Source organism: Orcinus orca, chromosome 1, assembly GCF_937001465.1.
Source record: "Orcinus orca chromosome 1, mOrcOrc1.1, whole genome shotgun sequence".
Taxonomy (NCBI): Eukaryota; Metazoa; Chordata; class Mammalia; order Artiodactyla; family Delphinidae; genus Orcinus; species Orcinus orca.
Window position 1 is genome coordinate 29,163,217 of NC_064559.1, and position 17,225 is coordinate 29,180,441.

The following is a 17,225-nucleotide window of genomic DNA, read 5'->3' on the forward strand; positions in this document are numbered from 1 at the left end:
GACATCGATTTTTTAGAAACTTAGAAGATCAGAAATATTCACAGGTGAGAATTTTATCACACCCATGAGATAGTAAATAGTAGAAAGGTTTAAGAAGGCTTAACAAAACAATATAAAAATGTATTCACTGTAAGTGGCATCTTTTTTTTTTTTCATGTAAGAATGATCTCTGTATTTACCAGTTGTCCCAAAGGTACAGCAACAATTCAGTCTTTTCATAGATTAATAGGGACCCGCTGCAAATCATAGGTGTTCACAATGCATGTTCCTCTCTAAGACCATTTCAACTGTGTCGGACAGTTGTTTCTGATAAGATGTGCTAGAACAAACATTAAGTGTTTCATAGTGAAAAGGGTCACAGACATATTTGCATCCTTTGCACGTGGAAGAAATAGATACCCATTATCCTCAGTTTTTAAACTAAAAGATATTGTTGCTTTCCTTTCTCTCTCTCTCCTCCATCCTCAATTCTTTTTCCCACTGAATCCAGATACCTGCCAGTAGAATAGGAGAGCCTCATTCAGAGCAGAGCTACAGAAGGACCTCGGAAACTTGTTTAGCAATTGATGCAGCTCTGCTGCATGCCACAGAGTTACTGTGTTTGTCATGTGTTGCTACTAGTTCCCTGAGGAAGTTTACTGACTTAAGATTTTACAAGAAATGCACATCATGGAGGTGTGGAGGGCGGAGGTCAAGCTTGCAGGGAAAGTTTAGTTGCTATAGAGTGGGAGCTGAGAGCTCAAATACGTTGGTTATGCTCTACCAGGTGGAGACAAAAACGGAGGCATGTGCGATGAATTGGGAGATTGAGATTGACATGTAGACAGTGATGTGTATAAAATGGATGACTAATAAGAACCTGCTGTATAAAAAAATAAGTAAAATAAAATTCAAAAATTAAAAAAAAAATGGAGGCATGCATCCTGTGAGTAAATTATTAAAGTATGCAGACTTCTACCAGGGAGTAATAGCAGAGTGCACTAAACAAGGGGATTCAATTAGAGAGGGAAAGCAAATTTTGTTTCAATTAGATCCATTTCTTGTGTTTATAGAACATTTAAAATGCAGCATAGAATGGAATTAAGATCATCTTACACCAATAGGTGTAAATAGTATACAATTTTATATACAGTAGTCTATATGTATGTGAATATCTGGAATAAAGATTTTGATTTATCTTTTTCCAGTCAAGTAAAGTTTGGGCTGATATCCAAAACTTTTGGTTATTAGAGCAGAGAAGATTACCTGGGTCTTTTCCCTAATCATAGTGTTGATAACTCTTGGAGAAAAGAAGCTTTTCTGATACTGAATACTCTCACCAGATTACTGGTGCTGTAGTATTTTTTTTTTCATCAAAGAAATTCAACTTTTATAAGTCATTCTGTTTTCTGTTTTTACTGGAGTCAAACAAGGAAGACTATTTCTCCCCAAGCTAAGATAAAGAATGTCAAGAATAAACTACTTTTCATTTTAAATAAAAATAGATTTATTATAGATAGTCACGTAACATCGCAAACATACCTGAATGAGGTAGACTCAGTTTTATGGGTAAAAATCAATTGTCATTTAAAAAAGAATAAACAGTGTTTTCATTTTTAACTCTCTTGCTGTCTCTGTGTTCTGACTGCTGAGTCCAGAAGCAGAAGTTGCAAAACATTGTGAGAAAAATTTTGCTCTATTTTTTTTCAATCTCCACCCAGATGGAAATACCAGAAGTCCGTTTGGTACTTCTGGAGGAAAGTTCATTCTTACTAAATGCTCATTTCTGGGCTGCACCTTCACAGCAGGGCTTGGTCACCCCCTACCTATTCAAAATTGCTGCTCATGTATTAACATCCCACTCTCATCCTGAATGAATTCTTGCAGGTTTCTTGTTGACACTGGCTTCTTCCATGCCCCCTAAAAATACACATTGGTTAGCATCTCTTCCATAATTATATAGAAGTAGTCTAATTATGTTTAGAAATACTCAGTGAATGTGTTAAAGTAAACTGTATCCAAGTAACCAGCTCTGTGGCATAGCCCGTTTTTTTTTCACTTTTGTAGGGAAGAGGTTGGGTACATGTAGATTGCAGCCCTCTCACATCCCCACAGGGACATCCTCTGATCCCTGTGTCATGGGAATGCCCTTCCTTATTTACTTTTAATTTCTCCCTACAATACTATAAATCCCTCTCAGGAGGGACTTTTGCTTGTTTGCTTTGCGTCCTCAGACGCAAATGCTTTTGCATTAGAGAGCAGCCTTTCAACATATCCTTGTTGAATTCACAGGAAACAAATGAATGAAGGAACCCTTAGAACTCTTTGAGCTACCTTGTTATCATGGGAATATTTTAGACTGTTTTGTATAGAGACACTGATACTGATGGCTGATATTCTGAGAGAAAAATGGCAAACCACTGAATCTGAGTCATATCTTATTGTGTTACTTCCTTATATCAGGAGGGGATGAAACAAGCCAGCATGCACTGTGAATAACTGTACTCATGAAAGAAACATGGTACATAAATGCTTTACGTCCTTGAGACAGAATGACAGGGATAGCCTAGAATGTTCACCATGACTTACCAGTCTCTAGTATATGAGAAAAGTATTTATTCCACATGAAATGGTATGTGTTGTAGAGCCTTTTGCTTGGTCTTTTACAGATGAAGGTAATGAGTTTTCTGTGCCTCTCACCCCCCAAAAGGTGGTTAACACTTTGGTATTTATGACCCGGCACTACTAAATGAAACACATCTGTCACACACACACACACACACACACACACACACACACACGACAAGATGATGAAATGGCTCTTCTGTTCTGATGCTAGTTTCTGAAAAAATCATGATAATTCAGGTCCCCCACAAAGACTTCAGAGAAAGTGACACTGCTGTCTGGAAGCTTTTCATGATAATCAGAGAAGAAACCCAGTTCTCCCTTCCCTCTGGAGTAAAAGTCTCCAGAAGAAAAGGCATTTTTTAATGAGACTTGGGAATGTCAAGTTGAATAATTGACATGGTCCTACCTTACAGAACCTTACAGGATGTGGCAAACACCTGCTCCAGCAAGCAACGTTCTGCCTTTGCAGTGGTAAATGAGAAACACCATTTTCCTCTCAGACAAGATTTTACAAAATAACATTTCTTAAAAGTCTTAATGGTGAACTTAAAATTAAAGACCAAGTTATTTCTGGTGAACTTAAAATTAAGGACCAAGTGATTTCAAGTAAAATAAACACTTTTGGAGAATTGAGATTATATTTCCTTAAGGTTGGAAACTGCAGATGGACCCGTGGAAGCACCTGGTCCTAAGGTGGTGTCCACACAAGTCCTGGGTCTCTGAGGAACAGGTACCAGCAACCTCACACTTTGATGTCTGCCTCGTTCTCTTGCCTGTGTTCACTAGACACATACTATGTCACAGAAATCATTTGCTTATTTCCTACAAAGACTCAACAAAGGTACTTATCACTCAGTGCCAGGGGACAGAGGACACAGCAGTGGTGGGAGGTGGCCTCTCCCCACGTGGAACTTCCTGTGTGTCCCCCCTGGAGATGCGGAAGTGACCGATGCTTACTCTGAGGCCACAGCACGTGCGGTCTGTCTCAGGAAAGGGACAGTGTGCGTTTAATGACCAAACCAATTTGGTCCTCAAGGATATTTGACTTACTTTTTCTGTGGAACTAGTTTATTAGTTTGCAGTCAAAGAAGAATGTTTTGGCAGTTTTTCTTTAAAACGCATATCATTATGCAGAAACCCTTGTCCTTAGATGTATGACCATTTCTTTAAGACAGAGTCCTTGACCTGGAATTTCTCTTTCAAAAACCAGGAATGGTTTAAGTCTCTCCATGTATATGAACGCATGGCTTTTCAGAAAGATTTTCTTGTGGAGGCTCTTCCTGGAGACGTATGTGAGTTTCCTGTCTTATATATTTGCCAGGGTTTACTTGCATCATTTTCAAACGTTTAATTGTAAAGGTGCAACTGGTGCTCCTTAAAATTTCTATTTTGCATTTAATTTGATTTTTACTGTGGTTTTTTTTTGCATTTGCTTATCATCATTTGCATTTCCTCTGTGAACTGCATTCTCCTGTTTTGCACACTTATCTTTGGTGCAGCTGTGTTTACATTTTGATATCAAGTTGTACGGAAGAGGAGAGAACTATATATACATTCCCAGTTGATACAAATGTTAGAACCAGGACAGTGAGTTGAGATTGCCAGGTTATCAGCTGTGACATATCCTAGAAGAGGAATCATATGTGCTTCGATCAATTTTCATCTTTGAAGGACTCTTGACGATTAGTTTCTGGAATGTTCAGGGGAGACTTGTGAGGTCATCAGGGAAACCAGCCTTTATCCTCCCAGGAGGAGGTCCCCTAGGAAATGTCGGTGACTTGGGTGGTGAGTCCAGAGCCTCATGACCCTCCTCTCAGAGAACCTATCAGGGGCACAGCAATTCAAAGGGCACTGTTCCTTGCCCGGGGGGACTCTTCACTTTTTGCTTCACCCCAGACTTCCACCCATAACCACATGCCTATCTGCCCACTCTCCCAGCAGCTTCATGAGAACAATATCTGAGTAAACTCCCTTTTGTTTCCTTTTGCAAGGGAATTGCACAATCTGAGTTGAAAGAAATCTTAGAGGCCATTAATGTCAATGCCTGTATCTCTTTTAGCACATACCCTCCATGTTTGAAGAGTTTCTAAAGACTGTTACTGTGAAAGAAAAGCTTAGTTTAGTGGTGAAATTGGTGGTTTCAGAGCCTCTCCATGATGACTGAAGCTCATGGACCTCAAACATTTTAGTCCCAATATGCCTTCTTCAACGTTCTTTAAAACAAACTCCTTTCTTCAGCACCATTATGGATCCTGAAGAGTTTTTCTTTATGTGGGTCATATCTCTATTTACCATAGTGAAAATTAAAACTGAGACTTTAAGATATTTATTTATTATTAATTTAATAATAAGAATAAACCCAATATATGTTAATATAAATAGCATTTTTTTCATGAAAAAATAGCCACATATTACAAAACAAAGATTGAGTAAGAACAGTGCACTGTTTTACATTTTTACAAATTTCTTGAATGTCTGTCTTAGTAGAAATACTTGGATTTTCATATCTTCTTTTACGTTTTAATAGCTGCAGTATCATATGCTATGTAGCCTCTGGAAATATCTATTTTCTACTAATGATAGAGTAAAAAAAGGCAAAAAATAGCTTAGTATCATTGTGACAATAGTTTTGACCTTGAAGACACTTGGAAAGATTCTTGGTGACCCCTTGAGGTTCTAGAATACACTTGGAGAACCACTGACTAAACCAACTGGATACAATTCTTTTTCTTATATCAGCATAAAATAGGATGATACCTTCTTCCAGATAATAGTATTTCAAGTATTTGAATGTATTTCTTGTAGCCTCAACGACACTATTTAACCTTAGGAAAAAATATCCTACATTTTCTTAAGTTTTCTATATTTGGCATGCTATATTTTACCCCCCCCCCCCCATCACCATACCATCGGGTTAATCTCTTCTGAATATTTCAGGATTTCAATTCCATTCTCAATGTGTGGTATCCTGGGCTGGACCCAGCTCTTCAGGGACCTAGTACCTTGACTCAGCAAACGTATGTCTTAAAAAGGATGGCTACTGAGAAGCGGCCACGTCCAGCTGATAGACCAGTTTTTCATATTAAACACCGGTAATCTCAGAGCCCACCTAACTGGGTTCAGGTGATACATTTCTTCCACGCTGTATTGGTTATTTGAATAATACTGTCAATAGGAATAATCCTTAAAATTACTGACAGTATTCAGCACTTGAAATGTGCTGGGTGCTATGTTTAATGCATATATTCATTCACTCACCTAATTCTTAGGACAATCCTATGGTGTGCATACATTTCTTATCCTCATTTTATAGATAAAGAATGTGAAGCATAGAGAAACTGGGTAAGTTGTTTGAGGTTACATGGCTAATAGGAAGCAGAGCTAAGATGTGATCCCAAATCGTTGGATTCCAGGCTCATTTTTTTTTTTTTTTTTTTTTGTGGTATGTGGGCTTCTCACTGCTGTGGCCTCTCCCATTGCGGAGCACAGGCTCCGGACGCGCAGGCTCAGCGGTCATGGCTCACGGGCCCAGCCGCTCCGCGGCATGTGGGATCTTCCTGGACCGGGGCACGAGCCCATGTCCCCTGCATCGGCAGGCGGACTCTCAACCACTGCGCCACCAGGGAAGCCCCCAGGCTCATTTTGACTTGGAATTTTCTGGGAGCTGTGTGTTTCAATAAATATATAAAAATGTAAACATGAGCCTGTACTTGTATAAGCGTACATATCAATATATATTTTAGACTGAAATGTCACAGGTAGGAGTGGCTTATTTGGTAGCAATGAGTGAAATGGAAAAGGACGGAGAGAGAGAGAGAGAGAGAGAGAGAAGAAAGGAAAAAGTAATTATGAAGATTAAAGAATCTAAAGAATCGTCCTCTCCTTGTTCTGGGGACTCCTGCTTTAAATCCACTCAGGGACTTTCCACCACACTGACAAATGTCACTCTTTCCTTTTCTAGGACAGCCTTACAGAGGCTACAGATATTCAGCTCCTTGACAGTTACATTTCTTTTAACATGCCTGCCTGTGTTTTCATAGGAATTATGAAAATTACCGTTTCTCCTTTAGCTCAGAGGACTTCATTTCAAGCCCTTGTTCGGGACTAAGCGTCCCCTTTATGCAGTTGCTGTAACAATGCCATATGCATCCCCTGCCCAGATGTGGGAGGGAGGGGCTGAACTGCCACGGTCCCCAGCCAGGGCGTGAACCACCTGCCACGGGAGGAAGCGAGCAGCTGTGTCCTGCTTCCCAGGTCTCTGCGCGGGGAAGGCCCCAGCCTCCTGAGTCTGTGACCACACTGCTGGGGAACAGAGACACTCTCCCAGCACAACTGCCCCACAGGCAGGATGCCCCGATCATGACTCCTTCCATGTAATTCTGCGTTCCTCAGACCTGAGCCCTGCTGGGTACTCCTACTCCCCTCGACACCTTGCTGAATTTCATTCTTTTCAGTCCATTTACGGAGCCAAACCAAGCTGGTAGTGTTCGCAATTTGAATAATAATCTCTTGAACTTTTTATCTTTCTTTAAAAAAAAAAGCATTCCGAAGAGTGCCTGAAGCTATATGGTTCCTTTATCTAATTAAATAAGCTGAAACCCCTGGTAAAGTGTAAAAGGGCCCAGGTGGGTTTGTAGAAGTAGAAGGAAAAAATCCTGAGTCTTAATAAGTGGAGACACTGGTGAGCTTCCGGAAGCAGTTAAAAGAGGCTTCAGTTAGAAGTTGGTCCAACGGATGATGCCCTGACCAGGCCACTGCAGACCTGCAGCCTCCCTCTGCATCCAGCGCTGACCTGGTGGCCTTGAAAAATACTGTCAGTTACAAGGTAGCTTTGAGGTTGGTTAAGATTGAGGACTTGAATAACATAGACTTCTTGGATTTAAATCTCAGCCCTTTCATGTACTGAATTTTCTTTGGGAAAGTTGCTTAACTTCTCTGTGCCTCGGTTTCCTCATCTGTAAATGGTGAGATTTTGAGCATCTACCTCCCAGATACTAAAGAATAAATGACTGGCACAGAGAAATCATTGAATATATGTTAGTATTCATTATTATCATTGCTATACTATTATTTGTATTATTATTCCTTTATGCCTGACATCATGTTACCTGCCTATGAGCAGAGTAGAACACAAACAAAAAAGCTTTTCTCTATTAATAATAGCAACAAACACTTTCAATGCTTCAGAACTATACATTTTTCTCCCATATGCCTTTAGGTCATCTAAGGAGTAGTACATCAAATAGCAAGAATATACGGGGGTGAATAGGAAGGGAAATAATATTATTTAAGGCGGTGTTACTCTAATTACTATATATCCATATAAGCTTGTGTGTTCTAAGAAAATTGGTCTGTGGATAATTGAGGTGAGAGTGGATTTTCATTGTTTCCTTCAGTGTCTGTGGCTGGCTGTGAGAAATAAGGAACAGACCATCTTCCCACATCTGAAAGGGAACTGTACAAAAATGGGAAAATATTTGCTCAGAATGGTTTTTGCTGTGAATTCTGCTGTAAGTGTGAAGGGCTTTAGTGACAAATTAAACTATTTGGTTGGCAAGAAGAAATCTAAAGATGCTCTGTGCATAGGAAAACCAAGTCCTGACCTATCTTTCTGAGAACAGGTTTCAAAGGACAGGATATTTTCCATACCCTTTGGACTATCTCCTTGGGGCCCAATGTAGAAACTGTTTCCCTGTAGAAAACTAGAAGACAGGGGTTTTTTTTTTGGTCAACTCATAATTTTTAATAGTCATGTTACTTGATGACAAGGTCAAGTAGAGGGACCCTTAATCATATTTAGTGAATGCTTTTTGGAAATTTGGAAAATTCCAATTTAGATATGCTAAGCGCTGCTCTGATGTTTATTTCCACTTGTGTGTATGAAGCTGGCTGGAAAAGAAGACAAAATCTCCCTGAGGCTACTTAGGACCCTGGGAAGCACCAGGTTGCAAGTTGAGGACTTGGTTTTCCACTGCCCTGGGCCGCCTCCTTTTAATCTCTATAGATTCTAACACCGGAAGAAGTGCTTGGACAGCTATTTTCTTTCGACTTTGTGATACTCAGCATCAAAAGTGGTCAAAGGTTAGAAGAGAAAGAAAAATGCTATTTTTATCCTTTGAAGGCTGATGTTCTGGGGGTCTCTGAAGAAAAAGTCAGGTCTTCCAATTTGGAGATTGTCTTGAATCTGAATGGGTTTGGAGCCAGTACAAGGGGAGCAATTTTGGAACCTTCCTGCAGCCTTTTCTAACAGTTTAATGGATCATTTCAATATCAGAGTTTGTAAGGGAGTACATTTTATTATTTTTTACAATTTTGATGGGCGTGTTTTGACATCAAAATGGGCCCAAGAAATCAAGTTAGGCACAAGGGCACTGGAAGCAGCAGATGGGTCAGCCCCCAGGGCATGTGATGCTCTCATCCCGCTCTCTCGACACACTTATGTGTTCCTCTTTCTTGGTTCCTTACCATCTGACTGGTAAACACAACAGAAACATTCAAGTATGTTCCATATGGTGCACGGCAAGAAATACCGCAGGGCAGACCAAGGAGCCTCTTTGGTAGAGTGTTGAAGTGTTGGCAAAAATATTCTGATTGGCGCATTCAGAATAAAGAGAGAATCTGGAGAAATATGAGTGAATCTCTTCCTGGTCCTGGAAAGACAGCCCAGTGCATGCATGATTCATACTGTCATTAGTGTATCTGGACCTACAAAGGCAGCTCACTGTCTTTTAATTCATTCAGATATTCACATTTACAGATGTAGGGAGAGTTGTGGACATCTACTCACAGAGTTTGAACGGTAGAAGTGGGCAAACGTGTGTCTGGAATAGTGTGTTTTTTTCACACTATTTTCACTTCGCTCACGGAAGAGGGAGAGATGGGAACGAGGGCGAGATTCCTTTGGTGATCATAGTGGCCCCTAAACAGATTCTTTGGATTTAATAGATTTTTTTTTTTTCTGGGCCAAAAAGTTTTAGAAACCATTGGTGAGACTGATCTGTCTTAAGAAAAAGGAATAATTAAAGCATTTACTAACCATGACTAGATGCTGAAGTAAATGTAAAACTGAAAGTTCTGATACGTATCGGTCAGCTTTGTATTCAGCTAGGAAACAAAATAAAATAATTCCTGATGGTTCCAATACAGAAGAGCTATACAACTAGAGACCTAGAGTCATTTAATCCATGACCAGCACAGAGGCATCGGGATGGCTTAAGCAACTAACCTCTTGTGTCTAGCCTACCATTCTATTTTGTAGGCTTTTGTCCTCATGCTTTGCCATCTCACGTCTCCTGACGGCTGCGCTGCATCCACACTTTTCATCTGCATTCCAGGCAGTAAGAAAGGGAAGGACAAAGTGGCAGGAGGCTTTGGGTAGTGAGCTTTGGCCTTTTGTTTCAGAGATGGAAACCTTTCCCAGAGACTTGGTCTATGCTTCTTGGCCAGAAAAACATCTCATGGCATCCATTGCAATATGGGTTGGGGAGAGGGCACCCAGAAATAAGATATTTTTGCTTTCCAGCCTCTATTGTAGCCTGACACCAGGAAGAATGGGGGTAGGAAGAGCTTCTGAGGACGTATTGTGTCTGCTCGTTGCCAGAGCTGGTACTCATTTCCTATGACTGAATCTATCAAATAAGGCCATTTTATCTGACAAGCTTCCCCATGTGCAAAGATCAAAGAAAAATAGTGAGCTGGCCTCGGATGGGAATAATAATTCCCAGATGAATCTGGGAAGCCAAGATTTTGTCTTAGTTGCTTTACTGATGGGCACCGAAGGGCGCTCATCCAGGTGTGGGTCACTTGGGTCATTCTAGGTGTGGTATCGAGTCCTTATTATTGACAGAGCAATGGGCTCAACACTGGGCAGAACCCAGAAGAGAAAAAGGCGTGATCTTTGCCTCCAAAACATGTTTCCTCTATTGGTGGGACAGGACGCACACCGGCAGTTCACAAGGTGCCACAGAAATATGCAAACCAGATATCGCTACAAGCTAGGATGTCCGCAGAAATACTCAAGTAGTTGATAGAATTTAAATCCTAAGATATGGACAAGTAGTCGCTGTGTCACAGGCATTCTGGGCAGTACACAGCGTGGGAAAATAAGGTCATAAAAATAAACACAGGCAGAGTGAGGGAGTGTTAGAAAATTACTCAGGGATTTAGCAGGTAGCTAACCCCAAATGCAGAAGTCAAAGTTAAAATGTGCGGTCATAACAGTGGAACAGTGACTGTAGGAGGGGTCAGTGTGGCCTCACAGAAAGAGACATAACACGGAGAGCAGAAATGGTGAGAATTAGCCATAGGTCTAGGTGGGGGAAGCACATTCCACATACTCAAAGGTGAGGATACGGTGTGACACGTTTTATGTAAACAGAGGCACAGAGTGACATGGTAGCGACAAGTAATGTTAGCTAAGGTAGGGTTTTAAAGACCGGATGGGAGTCAGGGGAGGGCACGGCACACAAAGAAATAGGCACATTCAGACATCAGAGGTACGAACCTGCATACAAACGGAGGGCTTTAATTTTGCCAAGCACCTTCCATACAGCTACTAAGAATGGACAGTGTTAGGAGAAGGAAGCAAGACTCTTCCTTGCATTTGGCAAGTAAATGCCAAATGAGCATAATTATTCCAATTGCATGGTTTGGAGGAAAGACCACTGATCAAGGTTAAGGTTAAGGTGAGAACGGGTGATAAGTCATTAGTAGGTTCTGTATCAGGAAAGATGATTTAAAAGAGAAGAGGGGAATATGGCAGTAGCTAAAATGTGTCCCAGGAAAAATCAAAGATCTTTTCAGATTAGGTGAAAAACGCACATGAGAGCAAAGATAAAGGAGCAGAGAAGACTGAGTGTACATTCTAGAGATAAACATGGGGTCACAGAGATTTCAGACTCCGAAACGTGTAGGGAGATGTTTTAGCCTTTCAGAAGTGGGGAATCCACTTCTCCCTATGGAAGAATTAGAGCCCTTTGGTGAACAGATATATATTTAAGGGAGATTAAAAGAGTCTAACAAAGACCTGCCATCCATCCCTATAGCAAGACCACTGAGGGCTATGATACTTTTAGCTAGAAGGTATTTTCATATGCACAGTAGGTGACATGGGACATATAGACTGAAACACGGAATTGAGGCTCTTTGGTCCCTGTTGGCCTACAGAAGAAACCATTTTATGTGATTCAGCCTCATGGCAATCTCTTCAAAGGAGTGACTTCTGTGCAAATAACATGGTTGAAATGGTACCCACAGCTAACACATTGGGTCAGAATTACAAAGAAGTAGCTACGTTGTTGCATAGTAACCACAAAAAATGAACACATTTTCAGAATTCAAATCGTGGTCAATGTGAGAGTGTGTTTGGAAATGACTAATTCTTAGCGTTCTTTTCTCCTGCACACGCTGTTCCGGGACTCGCAGCCCCCTACCCAGTCACCCAACATTCTCCTTGGATGCCCTCTGGCCTCCCTGCTCACGCTGTGCAGGCCTCCCTCCTGCTTCATCCACAAAACAAGATCTATTTATTTTATTTTTATTTTTTTTTGCCAAACCACTCGGCTTGTGGGGTCTTAGTTCCCTGACCAAGGATTGAACCCTGGCCCCTGGCAGGTAAAGCCCCAAGTCCTGCCCGCTGGACCGCCAGGGAATTCCCACAGGATTTTTTTTAAACCTTGAGAATCCTCATTCTTTACCTCCACTGGTCTTTAATATTACATTTAGCCACTGGATAGTGAATGGCTGTGTGTAGCAGATGAGGATTATGTTTGCTTGTGGGTTTGTGTGTGTTTATGGAGAAAAGGACAGCATATTTGTGTCTGACGCTAACTAGAAGCTATTCTATGCTTAGGAAAAATGTTAACTCGTTTGTTTCACTAAGAAAGCATCTGATGGCTTAGAAAGTCTACCAATAAGCTTCCTTTGTGCAGGGAGTTGAAAGATAATTGATTTATTTGATCAAGAGTTTTTCAAATTATAAAGCCTGAGATGTCAGTTGACTTGTTTCTTTGGAAAGAGGTGATAGAATTAGATTTAAAAGCTAAGTATTTCTTTTAAAATATTTTCCCTTATTTTTCAAGTTTTCACATTATTTCCGTGCCATGTTTTAACCTTTGCTAAGCATCCCATTGCTGAATCCTTCAGATACGGATTACTTGGCTTGTGTATTCTGTTAGAAGCGGAGCCAGGGTGTAATCCAGAACCTGTGCCACTCACACTAGCATCCCTCCCCTTCCCCCCAAGAAAATGTAAAACCTGTTTCTCCTACAAAGAAACAACTGGGAAAGTTTTACAAATCAGGTTTTATTTTAACTGAATTAATAGGCTGGTCTTTGAGCTGTTAAGTCTAGTGAATGACAGAGTCATTTTTTCCAAACTACACACTCTTCTTCTCTACTTTTCTTCACACCCTCATCCTCCTGAAAATTGCATTTGTAAAGGAATGGATTTGATGGGCTATTTCTTTGGCATCGCTCAAAGGACCTAAGTGAAGAAAAGCTAATATATGATCCCCTTTTATTTTTTCTATTGTGAGCATCTTAATTCAGAACTGTAAGGACACATGCTATTTTTTTTCATGTTAAATGAAACCTAAAAGTATTATTAGCTTCTGTTTGAATTCATTTTTATACTTATCTCAGGAGTTTTGTTAGTGATCTAGACATTTTGTAAATTAGGTCACAAGTGAAATACATCCCTGGCATAGCTTGGCGAGGGCCCATATGACAGATTTAGCCTTAAATACTGAATATAAATGTTACTATTGTTGATTTGCCTTAGCATTTTTAAGGAAAGACACTGAAAGCCAAAATTCATGATAACTTTGTTATAATAACTGATTAATGTTATACAACCCTATTAAGTATAAAAGTTATATTCAGGGCTTCCCTGATGGCCCAATGGTTGAGAGTCCGCCTGCCGATGCAGGGGACACGGGTTCGTGCCCCGGTCTGGGAAGATCCCACATGCCGCGGAGCAGCTGGGCCCGTGAGCCATGGCCGCTGAACCTGCGCGTCCGGAGCCTGTGCTCCGCAATGGGAGAGGCCACAGCAGTGAGAGGCCCGCGTACCACAAAAAAAAAAAAAAATATATATATATATATATATATATATATATATATATATATATATATATATATATATTCAACTTCCTAAATATGAAAACTGCTCAGTTTGGGGTTTAAAGACTGGTAATAAAAGGAAACACCATTGAAGAAATACACAGAAAGAAGAACACGAGATAGCTTTGGACACATTCACTACTTAAATTTATAAACAAAAGTTTAAAAGCTTAAAAAACTTCCTAATGGATTTAGTGCATAATATAATCCCAGAAATATTTACATTACATTTTAAAAGTCTTTCTTTGATAGGCTGCAAAACAATTTGCAACTGTGATCATCAAAACACAATTTTGGGAGAAGCGCTGTAATTGTGATGTCAGTGCAATTAACAACTAAATACCCTCTCTCCACTCTGCATCGCTAAGTCATTCTTCTTCAGCTCTGTCTTCTCTTTCACAGACTTTGTAAAGATGTTTTCCAGCCTCACAGTTTACACCCTCACTTCCCATTCACCGACCCGCCTACGACTTTCTGGTTGCTTCTCCTCCGATGCCCCTGAAACTACTCGTATTCACACACCAGCATCACCGCCCATGTCCCAGTTTCTAAGAAATTAAATCCCATGGACCAAGCTTGAGGATTTATTTTACTCCACCTCTCCCAGACGTTTGACTTTACTGACAACCTTCTTTTTGAAACTCTTTCCTCTCCTAGTTTCCATGGACCATGAAACCACCTTCTCTAGGCTTTCCTATCTGTCTCAGTCCTCTGGCTTCTCTTTCTCTGCTGGCTCCTTAGATGCTGGTGTTGGTATCTTTCTGGGAGCGATCACTCACTCCCATGGCTTAGTTTGTGCTCTGTAAGGTGGTGGGTTCTACGTCTGTATCTGCAGCTTTGCTGTCGTCTTTGCTTTAAAGACCCGCTTGTCCAACTCTGCACCAGATGCTTCCAACCCGTATCCCAGGCGTCTCAGACACAGCCTTACTGAAACTCAACTCAAAATCTTCCATTAACCTACTCTGCTCTTGTATTCCCTATACCAGTGAATTCTATCAGCTTTCACACAGTTTGTGTCTAGGGCAGAAACTTAGAACCTATTCTGAATTTCTCCATTTCCCTTACTTGGCATTCAGTTATAAAATATTCCTAAGTCTACAGTCTGTATATCTCTTGGAATATTCACTCCTGTCCACTTCCGTTGCCACAGCTTTGATGCAGCCTACAATAAAACCACCTGAGACTGTAATCGCCTATACCTCTGTGTTTTTCTTGCAAATGAGAGCTTCCTTTTTGAAAAGAAATTGATTTTGTATTTATTTAATTATTCAGCTATTTATGCCTTTCCACGAGACTTAAAGTTCAGTTAGACCTTGCTGATTCCACGTGACCTAAACTTAGGGCCTGATTGGTCAGGGTGAATGATGGTGACCATTTTCCCTTTGACAGGGGTACAATTTAGACCAATGAAACATAAAAAGGGTTTGGGGATACTTTGTCCTCAGTCTTAAAAAGAAACAAAGGGAAGACAAGGCCCCTTTCCTGTCTCTGGTTGATATTTTATGAGAAGGTGACACAGTCATTTTGAGAACTTGAGGGCAGTGAGGCCCAGACCCTGTGAATGTCAGAGAAAAAATATGGAAGGAACCTGGGCTTTGATACCATTGCTAAACCACTGAATTAACCCCTTTCTGGAAAAAAATAAATTCCTAAGTGTTTATTCTGTTTGAGGGTTTTGTTGTTGTTAGTTGCAGCTGAAAGTATTTTCACAGCATTTTAAAGCATTTCGCAGGCTCCTAACCCAGGTCCTCATTTTGCATCCCTAAACTCTACTCTGAATGCCACACGGGGATCACTCACCAGCTGAAAGCTTGACAGTGGTTATTGTTGCCTGAAGATAAGAGTATATAATAGGAGGTCCTTCCACCAGCAGAGCAGTTTCCCTTCCAGAAACATTTCTAGCCCTTTCTACCTTACGTTGCCATGTGGTCATAGCCCAATGTTTAAAAGAATTGACTTTGAGCCCTGACGTCTGCATCCAAATCCTGTAGTCCTGGTCAAGTTACTTAATGTACCTTATTGTGGTTTCTTTATCTCTCAAATCAGGATAATAATTATACACACCCCATATGATTACAATGGTCGAGGAAGCTAATGTATATGGTACATTTTACACAGATATTGGAGATAGTCTATTATAGTGCTGGATACATGATAAGGGCTGTGCACATGTTAGTGTTATTAGGACTGTATTATTATGACTGCATCTCTGTTAGGCTGGAAGTTGCTTGAGGTCAAGGACTGTGTATCCTTAGCATCAGACATGGCCTCTTATACACCATAGGGATTTGAAAATATTTATTGAGTGAATAAAGAGTGAAGTGTTTGTTTTTAATAAACAAAAAGACACCATTTGGGCTGTTTCCTTTACAGAGGCAAAGTCCCACTCTGTCACCCTCAGTTTGTTATTTTGAAAAATGAAAGAGTTAACTTTTGTCATTCCTCCAGTGATATTAAGGAATACAGTCTCTTGTGGAAAATTAACAAAGTATGATGAAAGACTGCAGAAGAATATACTCTAAGAGTGAAATAGAATTTCTCCAGGAATAAGCCTTTTGTTTGTTATATATATGTATACACACACACACACACACACACACACACATACATATATATGTATGTATTTATATGTTACTTATGTTACTTTGCTGGTATTTTTTAAAAAGCAAAGCCAAATTTAAGAATTTTACAGTCAGGAGATGTTCATAATGTATTTTTCTCCAAATTTTGCTTTAATTAAATGATTAAAATCATTTAACTAAATTTCATACTATGGATGAATTATATAAACATATGGGGGCTAAAAACCCTAAAAAATAATCTTCTTTCATTGATTAGTAGACTTTTGTCTATTCATTTGGTATACTGTAAAGTAGTAATCAAAAACTTTTATGAAAAAAATTATATTTACACATTTTCAACTAAATTCCGATTTATCTCCTTAAATCAAAGACATTTATTTCCCTGCATTTGCTTATTCCTTACATGCAGTAGAAATGACACTAACTCTTTGGCCTAAAGACCATATCCTCTTTTTATGGACGTCTGAAGCAGTAGCTAAAACTCAGCATCACTTCCAGTAGGTGATGAATGCTGTGTCCACATCTATAAAAAGTTATGTTTTCAGTAAAGACATTTAAGAATAAACTCACAAGTAGTGAGTAGGGGTTTTATATATCACTTTCTTTTGGGCTTCCCTGGTGGCGCAGTGGTTGAGAGTCTGCCTGCCGATGCAGGGGACGCGGGTTCGTGCCCCGGTCCGGGAAGATCCCACATGCCGCGGAGCGGCTGGGCCCGTGAGCCGTGGCCACTGAGCCTGCGCGCCTGGAGCCTGTGCTTCGCCACGGGAGAGACCACAACAGTGAAAGGCCCGCGTACCGGAAAAAAAAAAAAAAAAAAGTTTCATGTATTAAGTAGATGATTAGGTAAGCTTTATTGTACCTTTCAGTCCTGAAATTTTATGATTCTTTAAACAGAGCACAGTGTCCAACGTGGTCTT

The 17,225-nt window shown here is 40.3% G+C and overlaps 1 protein-coding gene across 3 annotated transcripts in view; it reads left to right on the forward strand.

The window, feature by feature from the left end:
- Positions 1 to 17,225, forward strand: part of PTPRC (protein tyrosine phosphatase receptor type C) — a 123,376-nt gene that overhangs the window by 19,525 nt on the left and 86,626 nt on the right. The window lies entirely within an intron of this gene.